This window comes from Onychostoma macrolepis, chromosome 16 (assembly GCF_012432095.1).
Source record: "Onychostoma macrolepis isolate SWU-2019 chromosome 16, ASM1243209v1, whole genome shotgun sequence".
NCBI lineage: Eukaryota > Metazoa > Chordata > Actinopteri > Cypriniformes > Cyprinidae > Onychostoma > Onychostoma macrolepis.
The window spans coordinates 2,796,116-2,815,365 of NC_081170.1; positions in this window are offsets into that span (position 1 = coordinate 2,796,116).

Consider the following 19,250-nt stretch of genomic DNA (forward strand, 5'->3'; position numbering starts at 1 on the left):
ATATTGCACTAATTTAAATGCACAACAATAAAAAGAGACACATTCTATGTTGCATGTTTTTAATTGCATATTTAATTTAAGTGCATTGTAAACTCCAGACTGTAAAAATAAGCATCCAGATGACACAAAAGCCAAATTTGTGTGCTGACTTCAGACCAGGTGCGTCTGAGTTTGATCTGCAGGCTGTGGATCATCTTCCCTCCCGTCACTGAGACGATTCAAAGCGACCGTGTCCTGACTCAGAGGCAGCTTTGAAGTCATCGAGCGCTGGAGGAGACGAAGATCTGAGCTCCTCAGAAACCATCACTGACTTTCCTCCAACGCACCGCCACAGTCACAGTCACAGCCGATCCACACATCAAACACGCTACAGCTCACACAAACACACCTGGTCTCAGTCACGACTGAAGCTATAGCACTGTGTCTTATGAAAATCAGCTCAACACATCAGGTCTGGAGGTCAAGTGTGTCATTTCTGCATAGCACTGGAATTACAACCTGTTAGTTTAATAACATGTTGCTGGTTTTGGCAGGTTATCTGTGTGTCTGACCAGTGGAAGGGTGTGTGCACTATATCTGCAACTCTGCAATATACATTTCACCTTATATCTACAAATAAGAAAAATGAAAGATAATATGCTACGATGTGCATCTGATACTGAGGACTTGCACTTAAAATGAGGTCACATCAAAATCTTTTATTTTTGTATTTTGTACTTTGTCAAAAAATGAGTCTATCTATCTATCTATCTATCTATCTATCTATCTATCTGTCTGTCTGTCTGTCTAATATTTCTTTCTGTTTTCATAATTTTAGTTAAGATTTTGTTTTTTTTGTTGCCATTTTCATTAGGTTTTATTCATTCATTCAGTTATTTTACTAATTGTTTACTCTCTACAGTTTTTTTAAATTGTTTTTTTATTTCAGATTTAGTTTGAGTTATTTTAGTAACTTAAAACTAAATGAAAATGCAAAATGACCATTTTTATTTACGTTCAAATAAAATTTCAAGTAAATAGTTTTATGGGTCTTTTGTTGTTGTTGTTTTTGTTAGGTAACTATAATAATGATAATGATTTGAAATAGAAATCTTTTGTAACAAATTGTTTTCTGTTTCAAGTTTTTGTGAGATTCACCCTCATACCATTTAGAGCAATTGTGAAATAAGTAATTAAATTCCTTTCATTCCTCAGATTTCAGTCACCTATGATCTCATGATCATAAATAACTCCCAACGTCCTTCTGCTTCACCAACAACCTGGTGTTTGTCAAGCGATTACACCGTTCACTTCATCCTAACATCCCTGCAGACGGCGTCCCCATTCATTCCCACAGCGTCCTTCAGGGCCGTTTGTGATGGGCCTGTGTGTGAACCGCTGCAGATGTGAGACGACTTCAAACGTCAGCCATAAATGAGTGAGAGACGCAGCATTATCAGAATCACACAGCTATAAAGCGCAAGGTGTTCTTCGTCTCCATGGAAGAAAGGAAACTAATTACAGAGCGCTGACAGCTGGATCGATAGCGCGCAGAGCTGGATGCTTGGATCCCATGGAAACTGAGCGCTGGAGAAGAGCTGAGCGCTCGCAGACGCTCACCGGCGTCTCACTGATCATTAGAGGACACGTCTGACCTCACAGACTCACGAGCGCTAACCTGAACCACAGAGCACAACCAACCCGCAGTGCAGCGTTAGTTTACTATCACTGACAGACTGAATTGCTATTTTAATTTATTTTATTTTTATATTCTATCACATAAAAATATTTCTGTCATGACAACTCTCTGAGTGATTTGCATGGTAATGTACATGTCAATGTTAATGTATTTGGTCTTGGCAGAATAGATCTGCTACGCTGCTGCTGCGGCAGACCAAGTGCCGAGACTTGCTACTGCCAATACATCCACAACATACATGAAATAACCCCCATATAGCATATCACCTCGTAGCAGATCTATACAAGTGGAGCTGGGGAAGGTGGAGGGTTTCTGAAGCACGCTGCAACTGCTACAGCAAGCACTAGTCATATGTGACCCTGGAGCGCAAAACTAGTCTTAAGTCGCTGGCTATTTGTAGCAATAGCCAAAAATACATTGTATGGGTCAAAATTATAGATTCTTCTTTTATGCCAAAAATCATTAGGATATTAAATAAAGATCATGTTCCATGAAGATATTTTGTAAATTTCCTACTGTAAATATATCAAAACTTAATTTATGATTAGTAATATGCATTGCTAAGAACTTCATTTGACAACTTTAAAGGTGATTTTCTCAGTATTGAGATTTTTTTGCACCCTCAGATTCCAGATATTCAAATAGTTGTATCTCAGCCAATTATTGTCCAATCATAACAAATCATAACAGTCTAGGGTCACATATATTTGAATGTTGAGCAGCGAGCTCATAGGCTACTGATACAGGAGAGAACCAATCAGCTGTGCCATGTGATAATGATATCATTATATCATATCGAGTTAGATCTGTCGGACTGTGCCGTCTAGAGCTTCATGCCAGAAATTTGTATATATTTTTATTTATTTTATTATTTTTGTTTGCATTTCATTTAATATTTTAATACATTTATTTTTATAATTTTTTTATATATATTTCTATAAAATACATACATATATAAAGAAATTTACATGACACAGAGAGAGTCATATAATTTTCAAGCTAAAAAATATTAGTCTAAATTTATATATGTGAGCTGCATATAAAATTTCCATCCATTTGGATTACACCGTTTTAACATAAACAATCTTATAAACTTATGTGACGTGGCATGTTTTAAATAGTCAGGAACAACTCCTAACTCAAGGCATTTATTAATCAAATTTAAAAGTGTCGGACCCACTGCATTGAACACTTGTTTAAATAACCGTGAGGGAATTATATCTAAGGGTGAACCAGTTGGTTTGAGTTGATTAACAATATCAGGATACTAAAGACAGAGTCTTCTTTTGCACTCCACTCAGTCTCACTGCTGTCTGAGAGAAACAATAGAGATCTCACTGAAATCTCACGTGATTCTTCGTGATTTCGTCTCTGCCCGACGGATCGAATCACTGACCTCAAGAAACATTTTCCTAAATTCCATTTGCTGTGACATTTTCCTTAACTATTGATTACGGTGACGCTGAAAGCATGTCGAATAAGAACAGCATCTGTAAAATGCAAAAAAGGCAATTATCCGGGCGCTAAAAGACTTTGATATTGAAATACCGCTGCTAGACATAGACATAGAAAAGGCGAGATGCATGCATTACATGCAAGACTGTGAAATGGTTCCCCTTCAGGGTACGAGAAATGATCAAAATATGCAGTGAAACGCTGCTTCAGATACCGAATGAACCACACAGACAGGAGGAACGCCTCGGGGAATTCAGCGAGTGCAACTTCTGAACACAAAGAGAAAACAAGGTAAAAGCGCTCGTAACTTTCAAGTCACTTAAGATCTTCTGTGGCAAAGCTTTTAAACAATGTGAAAATCTCACTGAACTCAAAGCCAGAGCCCAGAAGCTGCAGAGCAGCACAATCAAACACAGCTCGCCTCAGAAGCCTCTCGCAACTTATTCTGTACTTTCTTTAGAAAACGATTGAATCCTCACAGTATCTGCTGTGGCATATATATAGAGAGTTGAGCCTTGCATCAAAAATGCATGATATATTTGGAATCATTTTGCTGGCAATTAAAAATTAACCAACACTTTCAATTTCATGATGATTTAAATGTGCTTTTTTATTCCTAAAAACACATCCAGATAGATGCAAAAGGGCATTATGCATTTGCAAAAATAATGCATAATGCAAAAAGCATTGCAGTTCAGCTAAAAATGTACATTTCGCCCATATTGACTCACCCTCATGCCGCTCAACCCATAGTCTGCTATTTCTTTCTGTGGAAGACAAAAAGAGAGATTTTAAATCAATTTATGCATCTCTGTTTCAAAACAATAGTCACTGTCAAGCCCCAAAAATAACAAAAGTAGTACAATAAAAGCACTATAAACAGTCTAAACATAATAAATACATTCATTTGTTGTGCTTTTATTTTATAGTTTCTTCCCCTGAAAAAAGAACTACTGAAAACTCAGTAAAATGCAAAACAATAAAATAAATACAGTCTGATGCTTTTATAGCTTTCCCTCAAACAGCTCAGCTTTGACTTTTTTATATTTCCTCCAGTTTTCAGAAAGTGTCATACATTTTAAGCTAGGGATTAACAATGCCACCAAAAATGAAAAAAAAAAAAAACCTTTAAATGCAGGGGCAAAATACAGTGGGGGAAAAAATTATTTGATCCCTTGCTGATTTTGTACGTTTGCCCCACTGACAAAGAAATTATCAGTCTATAATTTTAATGGTAGGTTTATCTGAACAGTGAGAGACAGAATAACAACAAACATCCCCTATCAGTCAGTAAGATATCTGGCTCCCAGGTGTCTTTTATACAGGTAAGGAGCTGAGATTAGGAGCACTCTCTTAAAGGGAGTCTCAGCTTGTTACCTGTATAAAAGACACCTGTCCACAGAATCAACCAATCAATCAGATTCCAAACTCTCCACCATGGCCAAGACCAAAGAGCTGTCCAAGGATGTCAGGGACAAGATTGTAGACCTACACAAGGCTGGAATGAGCTACAAGACCATCGCCAAGCAGCTTGATGAGAAGGTGACAACAGTTGGTGCGATTACTGGCAAAGAAACACAAAATAACTGTCAATCCCCCTCGGACTGGGGCTCCATGCAAGATCTCACCTCGTGGAGTTTCAATGATCACGAAAACGGTGAGGAATCAGCCCAGAACTACACGGGAGGATCTTGTCAATGATCTCAAGGCAGCTGGGACCATAGTCACCAAGAAAACAATTGGTAACACTACACCGCGAAGGACTGAAATCCTGCAGCCCGTCTGAAGTTTGCCAATGATTCAGAGGAGAACTGGGAGAAAGTGTTCGAGCTCTTTGGCATCAACTCAACTCGCCGTATTTGGAGGAGGAGGAATGCTGCCTATGACCTCATGAGCACCATCCCCACCGTCACACATGGAGGTGGAAGCATTATGCTTTGGGGGTATTTTTCTGCTGAGGGGACAGGACAACTGCACTGTATCAAACGGACGATGGACGGGGTCATGTACCGTCAGGGCCAGGGCATTGAAAATGGGTCGTGGATGGGTATTCCAGCATGACAATGACCCAAAACACACGGCCAAGGCAACAAAGGCGTGGCTCAAGAAGAAGCACATTAAGGTCCTGGAGTGGCCTAGAGCCAGTGTCCAGACCTTAATCCCATAGAAAATCTGTGGAGGGAGCTGAAGGTGGAGGAAGCTGGAGCTGAAGGCCTCGAAACCTTAAAGGAACACTCCACTTTTTTTTGGAAATAGGCTCATTCTTCAACTCCCCCAGAGTTAATAAGTTGAGTTTTACCGTTTTTGAATCCATTCAGCCGATCTCCGGATCTGGCGATAGCACTTTTAGCATAGCTTAGCATAGATCATTGAATCCTATTAGACCAGTAGCATCGCGTTCAAAAATGACCAAAGAGTTTCGATAGTTTTCCTATTTAAAACTTGACTCTTCTGTAGTTATATCGTGTACTAAGACGGCGAAAATGAAAGTTGCGATTTTCAGGCCGATATGATTAGGAACTATACTCCCAGTCCGGCGTAATAATCAAGAAACTTTGCTGCGGCGGCAGGCGCAGTGATACGCAGCGCCTGAAAGTAGTCCCCAGCTATATTATAACCAGGTACCTGGCTGGGGACTACTTTCAGGCGCTGCGCATCACTGCGCCTGCTGCGCCATGTTACGGCAGCAAAGTTCCTTGATTATTACCGAATGAGAGTATAGTTCTAGCAAAATCGGACTAGAAAATCGCAACTTTTCATTTTCGCCGGTCTTAGTACACGATGTAACTACAGAAGAGTCAAGTTTTAAATAAGAAAACTATCGAAACTCTTTGGTCATTTTTGAACGCGATGCTACTGGTCTAATAGGATTCAATGATCTATGCTAAGCTATGCTAAAAGTGCTATCGCCAGATCCGGAGATCGGCTGAATGGATTCAAAAACGGTAAAACTCAACTTATTAACTCTGGGGGAGTTGAAGAATGAGCCTATTTCCAAAAAAAGTGGAGTGTTCCTTTAATGACTTGGAGAGGATCTGCAAAGAGGAGTGAGACAAAATCCCTCCTGAGATGTGTGCAAACCTGGTGGCCAACTACAAGAAACATCTGACCACTGTGATTGGCTACAAGGGTTTTGCCACCAAGTACTAAGTCATGTTTTGCAAAGGGGTCAAATACTTATTTGACTCATTAAAATGCAAATCAATTTATAACTTTTTTGAAATACGTTTTTCTGGATTTTGTTGTTATTCTGTCTCTCACTGTTAAAATAAACCTACCATTAAAATTATAGACTGATCATTTCTTTGTCAGTGGGCAAACGTACAAAATCAGCAGGGGATCAAATAATTATTTTCCCCACTGTATGTTAAATTTGTAATATGAAGCATTTTAAAATACAAAATTTTTTTTTTCAAATTTGCACCCCCCCCCCTCCAAAAAACAAACAAACAAACTCTTAAAAACTAAGATTCCAATCAATAAATCTAATTTTTTTCTTCCTCATTTCTTACAACAGCATATCTTTCTGGAAAGAAAAGCAAAATAAATTAATAAATAAAAGCACGGAAAAGATTCCAATCAACTTTAATGGAAACATTTGACATAAATACATATATTTTACATAAAAGGCCTTCATAAAAGTTAAAACTTGACCACTGGAATTGATTTTCAGGATCATTAGTGCCCATAAAGTTCATTTCTTCCTACATGTTTTTTCTTCCTTGTTTCTTACAGCTTTCTTACAGAACAGAAATGCAATGCAAAATAATGAAATTAAATAAAACAAAATAAAATAAAATAAAGAAACTAACTAAGATACCAATCAACTTTCGTGGACATAAATACTTTCCCACATAAAACAACTTTCTTACAACGGCATTTCTTTCTTTTTCTTTCCAAAAACAAATGCAATGCAATGCAATGAAATGATGCAAAATGCAACGCATTTTAGTTATCAGTCATGAGTCTCGATCACAACACAACACTGATGGTCCTACAGTATGCCATTCTGGAGAAACACATGCATGTGCAGTAGATGCATGAATCATCATCAGTGTCAGCATCTTCAGTCTTCAGAGACTTCACAGAGTCTGTAGAGCTGAAAGACAATGACAACATGAACTCAGACTAACGGCCGGAGGACTTCATTTGTTAGCGAACATCAGTGAAGTCCAGCCAGAGCGTCTCTACAGAGAAAACACTTTAAACCCACTCGACGTGATGTCAGCCGTGGGCTGTTATGGCATGTTTTCCATCAGGGGACGGGAGATCAATACCGCAGTGAAAATCTGAATCATAGCTGCTTAATTCAATAAGCAAAACACACCTTGAAGGCGTCCCGGAGGATTTAGCTCCGTCAGCCGAAGCCTCGTGAGTGTAGGCGCTCTGCTCCAGAGCCACGCTTGCACAGAGACTACAAATCACTCGTCCTGTTCACTGTCAGGGGATTCACGGAGACAAACGGCGCCAACAACAGCAGAGTTAAGGCTGTGAGAGAGGTGGATCTTCAACGCTACTTTATCTTTATCATTACTAATGGCAGGCCGTATACTGCTCAGGAAACTCTGCTGTCTGTTGCATTCTAGCTTTGATTGATCATCAGTGTTATTATAGTTATCTAAAACTATTAAGACATTTTTGTCTGAAACTGAAATAAAGCCGTAATAAATTTTGCATACTAGTTTACACTTACTATTAGGGGATTATTATCACTAACTAAAAATAAAACTATTAAAAAATTTAGTTATCATTTTTGAACTCTAGTTTTTACTTACTATCATGGTTATTATATCGATAACTAAAACTAAAACTATTAAGACATTTTTGTTAATTGAAACAAAGCTGAAATAAATTTTGCATACTAATTTAAACATACTATCAGAGTTATTATTGATAACTGAAAATATGTCAGGACTCTGTCGTGTGTGTCATGTGTTCCCGCCTCTTGTTTCCATATTTGGTCTTGTTCCTGTCCTTGTTCTGTGTGATTATTAGTTTGAGTGTTTGTCTAATTATCTATGATTATCGTGTGTATTCAGTTCCTGCCTGCTTAGTTAGATTTCGGCTGGTCTACTTGTTACTCCCCGGTGTTCCTGTCTGTGTGTCAGCCTTGCCTTGTCTTGCCCTGATGTCAACATTAAAGACTGTTCATTTGAGTTTATCCTCGTCTGCCTGTGCCTCATTCCTCCCTGCTGTGTGCACCGTGACAAACTAAAACTATGAAGATAATTTTGTTAATTGAAATAAAGTTTAAATACATTTTGCATACTAGTTTACACTTACTATCATTTTTTAATTCTATTTTTTACTTACTATCAGGATTATTATTGATAACTAAAACTTAAACTATTAAGACATTTTCGTTAATTGAAATAAATATGAAATTAATTTTGCATACTACTTTACACTTCATTAGGGTTATTATTGTTAATAAAAAATAAAATTATTAAAAATTTTGTTAGTTTCTGAATTCTAGTTTTTACTTTCTATAAGGGTTATCAAAAACTAAGAAATTTTTGCTTATTTAATTAATTTTAATTTAATAAAATTTGCATACAAAAGTTTAAGTTTATCAAGGTTATAATTGTAAACTAGAAATAACATTATTAAAATTATTAACTGAAATATATTTTTATAATAAAATATAAATATTAGATTAATAAATAAAACTTAAAATGTGTGAAAATTTGAAATTTTGTTTTGGAATATGTTTAAGTTGAATCACTAAAATTATTAGCTGAAACAAATAAAAGATAAAATTGAAAAAAAAAAAATAAAATAGAAATAAAATAAAAATGAATTAAATCTAAAAGTATAAAATACATAAAAACACATAAAACACATAAAATTACCCCCAACATAAACAAATTAAAATAACACTTAAAAAATAAATCAACAAATAAATAAAATAAATCCAATTCAAAATATGAATACATATTTTGAATTGGAGCAGTATATAAATAATACTTTAATAATAACACATAAGGCTTATAAGAGTCCTGTAAACTGGATCCACTACGTATGTTTTTACACTTGTTTATGTTGTTGTATAAGATTCAGACGCTGTGGTTACATCAGTGACAAACGCTACACACAGATGTAAGAGTGGCTTGTTAGTATGTTAACTTCTCTAATGTCACAAAGGAGAAGTGTTAACTTCCCTAAATAGTGAACACTGCTTTGTGTGGTCAGAGACAATATTCCCTCAAAACTCACGAGATCATTTAACGCCAGAGGAAACCAACACAGATTTTACAGCGGTGTGTAAACAATGTGTGCTTCATGTTTAGTCTACAGCTAGCTATGCACTTATAATCAATCACAGATCAATCACAGATGGCTGGCTAGAGAGGGTGCTAACCTGCTACACTGGTTTTTCTCACAATTTTGAGTTTACTAGCATTTTCAGCAGCTAAAAAATGGTTTTAAGTCAGTTATTTGTATCTTTTGCTGTAGTGTGTCAGTAGGAAATATCAGTTTACATTTCCAAACATTCATTTTGCCATTAATTGTAATAATCCAGTGAGATTTTTGTGCTCTACACAGAGATCTGATCATCATCCGGTCTGTCTGGAATGACATGAAGAAACAGAACAAACTGAGACATGCTTCAGGAAACCTCCCTGCAAAGCTACAGCACTGTTAAAAGTTTTAGGCACTTGTGTAAAAAATCCTGAGTTTATATCTCTTTATATATATATATATATATATATATACTGTATATATAGCAATTTTGAGTTTATAGCATACTTTTTTTGTTTATATCTCAAAATTCTTTGTTTATATCTCATATTTTTTGCTTATATCTCGCAATTGAGTTTATATCTAATCATTTTTTTTATTTATATCTCACAATTTTGAGTTTATATCTCATAATTTTTTATTTATATCTTGCAATTGAGTTTATATCATATTTTTTTGTTTATTTCTCACAATTATGAGTTTATATCTCAGAATTTTTTGCTTATATGATTGCTTATATTTGCTTAATATGAGTTCATATAATGTTTAGTTTATATCTCGTACACCGTAAAAAAAAAGAAAGAAAAAAAAGTTGAGCCAACTTAAAATTTTTAGGCAACCAGCTTCAGCAGATTTTTGAGTTTGCTCAAAAAATCTCAAAAACTCAAAAATCTGCTGAAGCTGGTTGCCTTAAAATTTTAAGTTGGCTCAACTTTTTTTTTTTTTTACAGTGTATTTATACGTTTTTATTTTGTTTATTTCTTGCAATTATGAGTTTATATCGAAAGATTTTGTTTATATCTCACAATTCAGATTTTTCCCCTCATTATTTTTCATGGCAGAACCAAAAAAACAAAAAAAAAACTGGATTGCGAGGTATAAAGTCTGAATCGCAAGAAAAGGGTAGTCAAAATCCTAAACCTAACCCTGTTTTTGAAGTTTATACTATATAAGAAAATACTAAAAGACTTGAATTCAGTGAACTACTCCTGTAGTGCATTGCAAATGACACAACTGAATCAAACTATTGACTATAAGTATAAACTAGCACTTTTGAAGAAAATAAAAAAAATGGGTTTTATAAAAGATGATTTATTCTTGTCTCAGCTTGAGGTCAAACATGTCAGAAACACAGAGCTCGAGGTCATCGACTGACATCTTGAGTTCAAGGACTGACCACTACGACCTTCCAGGAGCCTGCGGTCGGTGGGTGAACGATGGCCCATTAAAAATAGGTACAAAATCACTTTTCTATCTTCTCAACTCTACCTAAAAAATGTCACAACTTCAAGAAGCATCTCTCATGCAAGCAGTTGACTCTTAAGGGCATTTTTGGTGCAGCTATAAACTCAGAATTCTAACAGTTCACAATGTCACAGAATAAAAAATAAAAAAGATTTTGCAAAGATTTTATCTCACAATTCTGTACCTATTTTTAATGGGCCATCGTTCACCCATCGGTCAGTCCTTGAACTCAAGATGTCAGTCGATGACCTCGAGCTCCGTGTTTCTGACATGTTTGACCTCAAGCTGAGATCTATAGTGAGACGAGAATAAATCGTCTTTTATAAAACCCACCACGGTGAAGTTTTTTTTCTTTTCTCAAAACTGCTGTTTTATTCTTATAGTCAATAGTTTGCATCATTTTCAATGCACTACATGGAGTAGTTCATTGAATTCAAGTCTTTTACTCTTTTTTGACTTTGCATTAAAGTCATGCTTCATCTCAGAGCTGGTTGTTTCGGTTCATGGCTTTGAGCTCTATTGAAGCTCTTTTAGTTGTGCATACAGTATGAAGAAAATGAATGGGAGAAATCTTTCCAGAACCGAAGCTGTTGAAATGGAGCACTCACTGCTGTGCTTCACTGCTCTTCCAGAGAGCAAACTAGTCATTCACATGCCATCAACTCAACGGGAGACCCCAAAACAGACTGTGATTGTGGACCGTGTGTGACATTGATGCATCTTTCACACCCTTTATTATAAAACATACAGCTATGAGTCTGAATTCTGTGCCACGTTGAAAGTAAAATGCATCAAATCACTAGGCTACTTCACTCGGTAGCAGTCTACAGGATAATTAACAATATTATATGGGGAAATAGTTGCTAATTTGCATTATAAATAATATTTACAATGATTGCATTTGGCAGATGCTTTTATGCAAAGCAACTTACATTGCATTCGATGCAAAGCATTTGATCAATCCCTGGGAATCGAACCCATGACCTTGGTGCCGAGCTCTGCTGTTTGAGCTACATGATTACTTTATTAATTCTAAACCTATATAGTTTGAATACACCTAACTCTGGTGACTTTTATCATGCTGATGATGCTGTCACGAATCCAGTCTGTGCACTCCCGTTCATTCACCACCAGAGGTCACTCGCTCATCATATTGACTTTCACACCACACATCTCAATGGACTGCTTTTCCCATCAGCCATCTCATCACACGCTCACCTGATCACAGGCACTGTAACCAGCTGTAACCAATCACACACTCTATTTAAGCCATGGACTTTCTTTCCCTCGTTGCCGAGTATTGTATGCTTTATCGCTGCCCTACAGAGCCCCGTTAGTTTTCCTAGTCTTGCCTTGCCTTGCCTTGCCTTGCCTCGCCTAGCCCTGCCTTTGTTCGGATTGTTTCCCCCTGCCTGGACTATCGCTGACGTTTTGGATTACCTCTCCTGTCTCGCCCCTTTGGATACTGTTCGCCGATCGACGACCCACGCTTGTCTTTGTTAACTCTTTGCATTGCCTTTATATACCTGTCTGCCATTGTTCGACCCTGCCTGTTTGACCACGTCTCTGCTCAATAAAGCTTGCACATGGATCCACACGTCTCACGTCTCGTCACCCCCGTAACATTAACGTAACATTAATAAGCCATTTAAGAATGTGTGTTATTGCACTGTACCAGGTTATTATACTTAACTAAAACAAACTTAAAACTAAAATTCAAGTTATTTTGTTTAAAAATCATAAATGTGTGAGGTGGCACACACACCCCACACACGGGGGAAAACACACACATTGATACAAATACTTCAGCTAAAATGTTTTTTTTTTTTAATAATGTCTAAGTTAATACTTGTTCAAAACAATCACTTTAGTAAAGTTTGTACTATTTTCTGCTTATTTTGAAAAATAAATGAATACATTTTTCAATAAATATACCGTCATTAAAATGTTAATATAAAAATATATTTTAAAATACAGAAACAAAGTCATTTTAATAAGTAAAGATTCTGAAAGTATTGAAGGAGATCCAATAATAATTGAATATACAGTGGGGCAAAAAAGTATTTAGTCAGCCATCAATTGTGCAAGTTCTCCCACTTAAAAAGATGAGAGAGGCCTGTAATTTTCATCATAGGTATACCTCAACTATGAGAGACAAAATGAGAAAAAAAATCCAGAAAATCACATTGTAGGATTTTAAAGAATTAATTGGTAAATTCCTCGGTAAAATAAGTATTTGGTCACCTACAAACAAGCAAGATTTCTGGCTCTCACAGACCTGTAACTTCTTCTTTAAGAGGCTCCTCTGTCCTCCACTCGTTACCTGTATTAATGGCATCTGTTTGAACTCGTTATCAGTATAAAAGACACCTGTCCACAACCTCAAACAGTCCAACTCCAAACTCCACCATGGCTAAGACCAAAGAGCTGTCAAAGGACACCAGAAACAAAATTGTAGACCTGCACCAGGCTGGGAAGACTGAATCTGCAATAGGTAAGCAGCTTGGTGTGAAGAAATCAACTGTGGGAGCAATTATTAGAAAATGGAAGACATACAAGACCACTGATAATCTCCTCGATCTGGGGCTCCATGCAAGATCTCACCCGTGGGGTCAAAATGATCACAAGAACTGTGAGCAAAAATCCCAGAACCACACGGGGGGACCTAGTGAATGACCTGCAGAGAGCTGGGACCAAAGTAACAAAGACTACCATCAGTAACACACTGCACCGCCAGGGACTCAAATCCTGCAGTGCCAGACGTGTCCCCTGCTTAAGCCAGTACATGTCCGGCCCGTCTGAAGTTTGCTAGAGAGCATTTGGATGATCCAGAAGAGGATTGGGAGAATGTCATATGGTCAGATGAAACCAAAATACAACTTTTTGGTAAAAACTCAACTTGTCGTGTTTGGAGGAGAAAGAATGCTGAGTTGCATCCAAAGAACACCATACCTACTGTGAAGCATGGGGTGGAAACATCATGCTTTGGGGCTGTTTTTCTGCAAAGGGACCAGGACGACTGATCCGTGTAAACGAAAGAATGAATGGGGCCATGTATCGTGAGATTTTGAGTGAAAACCTCCTTCCATCAGCAAGGGCATTGAAGATGAAACGTGGCTGGGTCTTTCAGCATGACAATGATCCCAAACACACCACCCGGGCAACGAAGGAGTGGCTTCGTAAGAAGCATTTCAAGGTCCTGGAGTGGCCCAGCCAGTCTCCAGATCTCAACCCCATCGAAAATCTTTGGAGTCCGTGTTACCCAGCGACAGCCCCAAAACATTACTGCTCTAGAGGAGATCTGCATGGATCTGGAAAATACCAGCAACAGTGTGTGAAGACTTACAGAAAACGTTTGACCTCTGTCATTGCCAACAAAGGGTATATAATAAAGTATTGAGATGAAATTTTGTTATTGACCAAATTATTATTTTCCACCATAATTTGCAAATAAATTCTTTAAAAATCCTACAATGTGATTTTCTGGATTTGTTTTTCTCATTTTGTCTCTCATAGTTGAGGTATACCTATGATGAAAATTACAGGCCTCTCTCATCTTTTTAAGTGGGAGAACTTGCACAATTGGTGGCTGACTAAATACTTTTTTGCCCCACTGTATATTTACAGTAGTAACAACAAATTATATTTTATTATATGATATGATTAGTATCATGTTTTTAAATATGATGGTTTCATTCTAAACATGGTGATTATCTCTAATATGGACACCCAACATAATATATGATATTTACCATCTGAATCTAACCATATCATGTCAACAAATGGAAAAGTCAGCGATCTATTAATTATCATGTTAATTACTGCGCCTTTAGCCCCAACAGCAGAAGCGCCTTTTACCCCAAATACCATACTTTTACATATTCTTTGTTATTTAAAAACTGTTGCTTTAATTATCTTAAACAAAACTGAAAATCATAAAAGAAGACCTTTGTCTCAAAATACATTTACAATTTTTAACTTTAATTGCACTTTTTAAATCTGACTTCTCTGAAATAGTTTTAGAACAAAAATAAATACATGAATGAACATTTGTTCAACATGATAAAACAAAATTACTAAGTGTTGGTTTAGTATAATTTGAGAAACTGTTACAGTTTTATTAATATTTTGAATTTGTTTTTATATGTATTCATTTACTCATTAAAGTTTTAGTAATTTTGTTTTGTGTTTTTGTCATTTTGCTATTTTTATATTTAAATGTAGTTTTTATTTATTTTCTATTTTTGTTAGTTATTTAATTCTTTCGTTACTTATTATTTATTTATTAAGTTAAAGAATTTAATAAAACATGAAAAATATTTCCTTGAAATTAGAGGAAACTAAATAATTGAATATATATATATATATATATATATATATATATATATATATATATATATTATATACTTTAAGTTAATGTTTTTATTAAATTTTATTTCAGGGAACAAATTTTTTTTTCGTTTTGCTTAACTATGATAACACTGATGACTAAAGTAATACCAAAAGCTGAAAGATTCACTGTAGTGCACACTGTGTATTAGTATGCTAACTGTGTTTCTCTCTGAATATAATATCTTTAAGAGTAATGGGGCGGATAAGGCCAGAACATTGTACAAACACAATTGACCTCATTCACAGTCCATCATGCTAATACAAACACCCAGCATTATGGGATATTGTTTTAAATAGCTCAGTAACACAGGATCAGATGACGACTAAAAATCAGTGAGCCAGACACGCGTCAACACCGTACAGCTAATATAAATATCCTGACCAGACAAACGGCGACTTTCTGTTTCCATAATGCTTCTAAATTAAGTCCTGCTCGGTTTAAATCTAAATGACAAGACACAGGTGGCAAGAAAATGGAAAACGGCGGCCGGAGACGTGTCTGTCTGCTCTAATTACCTGAGATGAGTCTGGAAAAACAGCGGGTGTTTGTAATGTACACATGCTAGCAGGTGAGCGGTCCAAAACACCTCTGGCATACACAGAACAAACCCAGACATTTGCATTAATAAAACAATAAGCCACTGGAGGCTGTTACAGTAATCCGCTTCACATGCAGCACAACAACACGCTTTAATTTGGGTAAAATCACTTTAACACATGGCCTCGAGTGGCTTGTTGTTTTTGAACAGCAGACACCAATGTTCAATAAACACACTTTTATTAAAGGAATATTTAACCCAAAAATAATAACTCTGTCATCATTTACTCATAGTCATGTCAGTCCAATCCTGTATGAGTTTCCAGTTTCTTAAAATAAGATGTTTAGTTGAGTGTTCATGCTGCTCTTTCATAAAATTAATACGGATGAGAATCATATCAATTCATTCAAAATTACAATTTTTATAACTGAATTGAAAAATTCAGAAAAAAATGTATCAGAATTGTGAGATATAAACAAGAAAAAAATCAGAAAAGGTTTGATCATATTGTGAGTTAAAGTTGCAATTACTTTTTTTTTTTTTTTTTAAATCCTGTGACATAAACAAGCTTCTATAGGCTTTTATAGCTCAAATAGTATATATGATACAGTGAAAACGTGAAGGAAGAAACAGCTTGATTCTATTCAGAGGCCAAAATGAGCAAAAAAAAAAAACAAAACAAAAACAACAACAATGTAAATCAATGAGATCTTAATAAGAGTATACAGCAGATACTGACATAAAATCAACTCAATATCCGTCGTCACTCTATATCTCCAATAATATGTCTTAGTAAGATGAGATTGAAATGATCCATGCATATAATGCAATGCAATCCAATGCTGATCGAGAGATGAAGAAATAAGCGCTCCTCAGAAGATGTGAGATGAAGATCATTCCTCCGCTGAGGAACAGTGAAAGTAAAGCTTCTGGAAACAAACGCTCCTCAAAAGATCCTGATGATTAGATTTGAGACGCACTCGATGGAGAATCAAGTAAAGCTGAGCTGCTTCATCTGGAAATATGACTGCAGTTATTCTGACGTTTACTTGATAAAAATCAGCCAAGATTTGATGGCAAAAAGACACGTGAAGCACCAGCTGAAGGTGGACAATTACACTAAGAGACCTTTTACTTGATATAAAAAAAAAGGCTAAACTATCAATCAGATGACAGAAAGCATGGAGTAGAGGCACGTAGCATGTTTTTCAGCATTTAAGGTGTTAAAAATGCTTTATAGGGTTAACAACATGCTAACTCCAATATAAAGAATTCTAGCCTCTTGTGTGCTGCATAGCTGCTGTCTACATAGTGCTCCAAATTCATTTGATTTCAATGCCTTATGAAGTGCTCTAGTTGTTGAAAGCTTCTTTTAAGAACAGTCCTTTGTTCCCTTCCTCGAACCCTTTTATGCATTCTTCTTCGTACCGATTGTACCTCAATCGTAACTTCATTCCCTTCTCAGATTTGCTGACTTCAGCAGAGAGCAGCCGATTCACTGGGATCTATTCGATAACCTTTCCCGTCCTCGTCTTTTCCTTTTTGTACTCACTGCTTCGTCTTTGAAATTCACAGAGCTGAGCAGAACACATGAAGGAAGTGAAGGCAGAGCGGGTTCATCTGAGGATGACAGATTGCTCTGGGGTTGCCATTTGTAAGAAACGACAGCAGCTTTCTGAAAGCTTCGTGTGGGGAAACAAAGACATCTTGATCACGCACACATGCTCTTCATCTTTTGTGTGCTATGACTCAAATACACATATGCATAAATGAGCTGGGAAAGACACCCATAGTACCCTTTAGCAACTGAATTAATCACAAGCTTATGTGGTATTTTACACTGCATTCAAATACAGAGTGAATCCCCTTAAACTACTTACATGTTTGTATATATCTGAATATTTGCAATAAACAAAAAGGGATAGTTCAGCAATGTACGTTTACACATTTAGCAGACGCTTTTATCCAAAGTGACTTGAACAATTCGTCAAAGATGACAATTTTACCAAACCATATTATGTCTTCTGTGAAAATATTTATTAAAATGTCTTTTTTGGTGAACTGTTTAAAATATACTGGTTTTAGTCAATGGTTTAAAATCATCCTGTCATTTTTGAGCATGCTTGTAAATAAAAAAAAACATAAATGGTAACAGTTTAACATGTTTAAATAATAATTGTGACCAGAGACTAAATCTTTGTACAGCAATTAACCACCAATGGCAGAGACTCCGTATTTTGTTTATGCTTTTTAAAGGAACAGTTCACCCAAAAATTTAAATTGGCTGAATTTACTCACCCTCGGGCCATTGAAGATGTAGATGAGTTTGTTTCTTCATCAGATTTGGAGAAATGTAGCATTGCATCAGTGTCTCAGCAATGGATGCTCTGCAGTGAATGGGTGCCGTCAGAATGAGAGTCCAAACAGCTGATAAAAACATCACAATAATCCACACCACTCCAGTCCATCAGTTAACATCTTGAAGACAAAATAAATAAATCCATCAAGATTTTTTTAACTTAAAACTGTTGCTTACGGCTAAAATAGTCCATAATCCATAATAACGCTTTCTCCAGTCAAAAAGTTAATCTCCTGTTGTCTCTCACATTTTTTGTTTAGAACTGTTTTGGACTGTTTTGGCTTGTAAACGGTGCTTGATCTGTGCAGATTTCTCTCCTGATTCAGACCAGAACACTTTATCACTGGAGGAAGCATTATTATGGATTATGGACTCGGATTTTAGCTAAAAAGTTTGAAGTTAAAAAAGTCTTAATGCTGGATTTGTTTCAGCTTTTGTTTTCTCCAGATGTTAACTGATGGACTGGAGTGGTGTGGATGTTTTTATCAGCTGTTTGGACTCTCATTCTGACGGCACCCATTCACTGCAGAGCATCCATTGCTGAGCAAGTGATGCAAGGCTGAATTTCTTCTGACAAATCTGTTCTGATAAAGAAACATATACATCTTGGATGGCCTGAGGATGAGTACATTTTCAGCAAACTTATTTTTTGGTGAACTATTCTATTCCTTTATGGTTCAGAAACTGTCCTAAAAAGCACATCACATCACAATAAATTCAACAAAGTAACAAAAAAATCTAAATGCTGGTCAGTGGATACAAATGGGGAATAGAAAGACAGTACAGTACAGAAAATGTTTAAATTTGAGAGAGAGTTTTCTGCTTTGTGCCAGTGACCTCATTTATCTATATTACTGCTAAAGTTATGAGCCAGACTGCATCTCTGAGATTTTTCTCAGTGTAAGTGAAGTATACTGTATATCACAGTCACATTATATTATGTGCAATTAGATTTGCATCTCCTGAAGGAAACAGTGGCGTTTGCAAGACAGCAAAAGGATAATGTTGAAGTTTTAGTTTCTGTGTAAACGAAACATTGTTGTGATGCTTTGCCTGTGCAGTTTAATGGAAGCTACAGATGGGTTAAATATACACAAAGAAGACCGATCATAATTCAGTA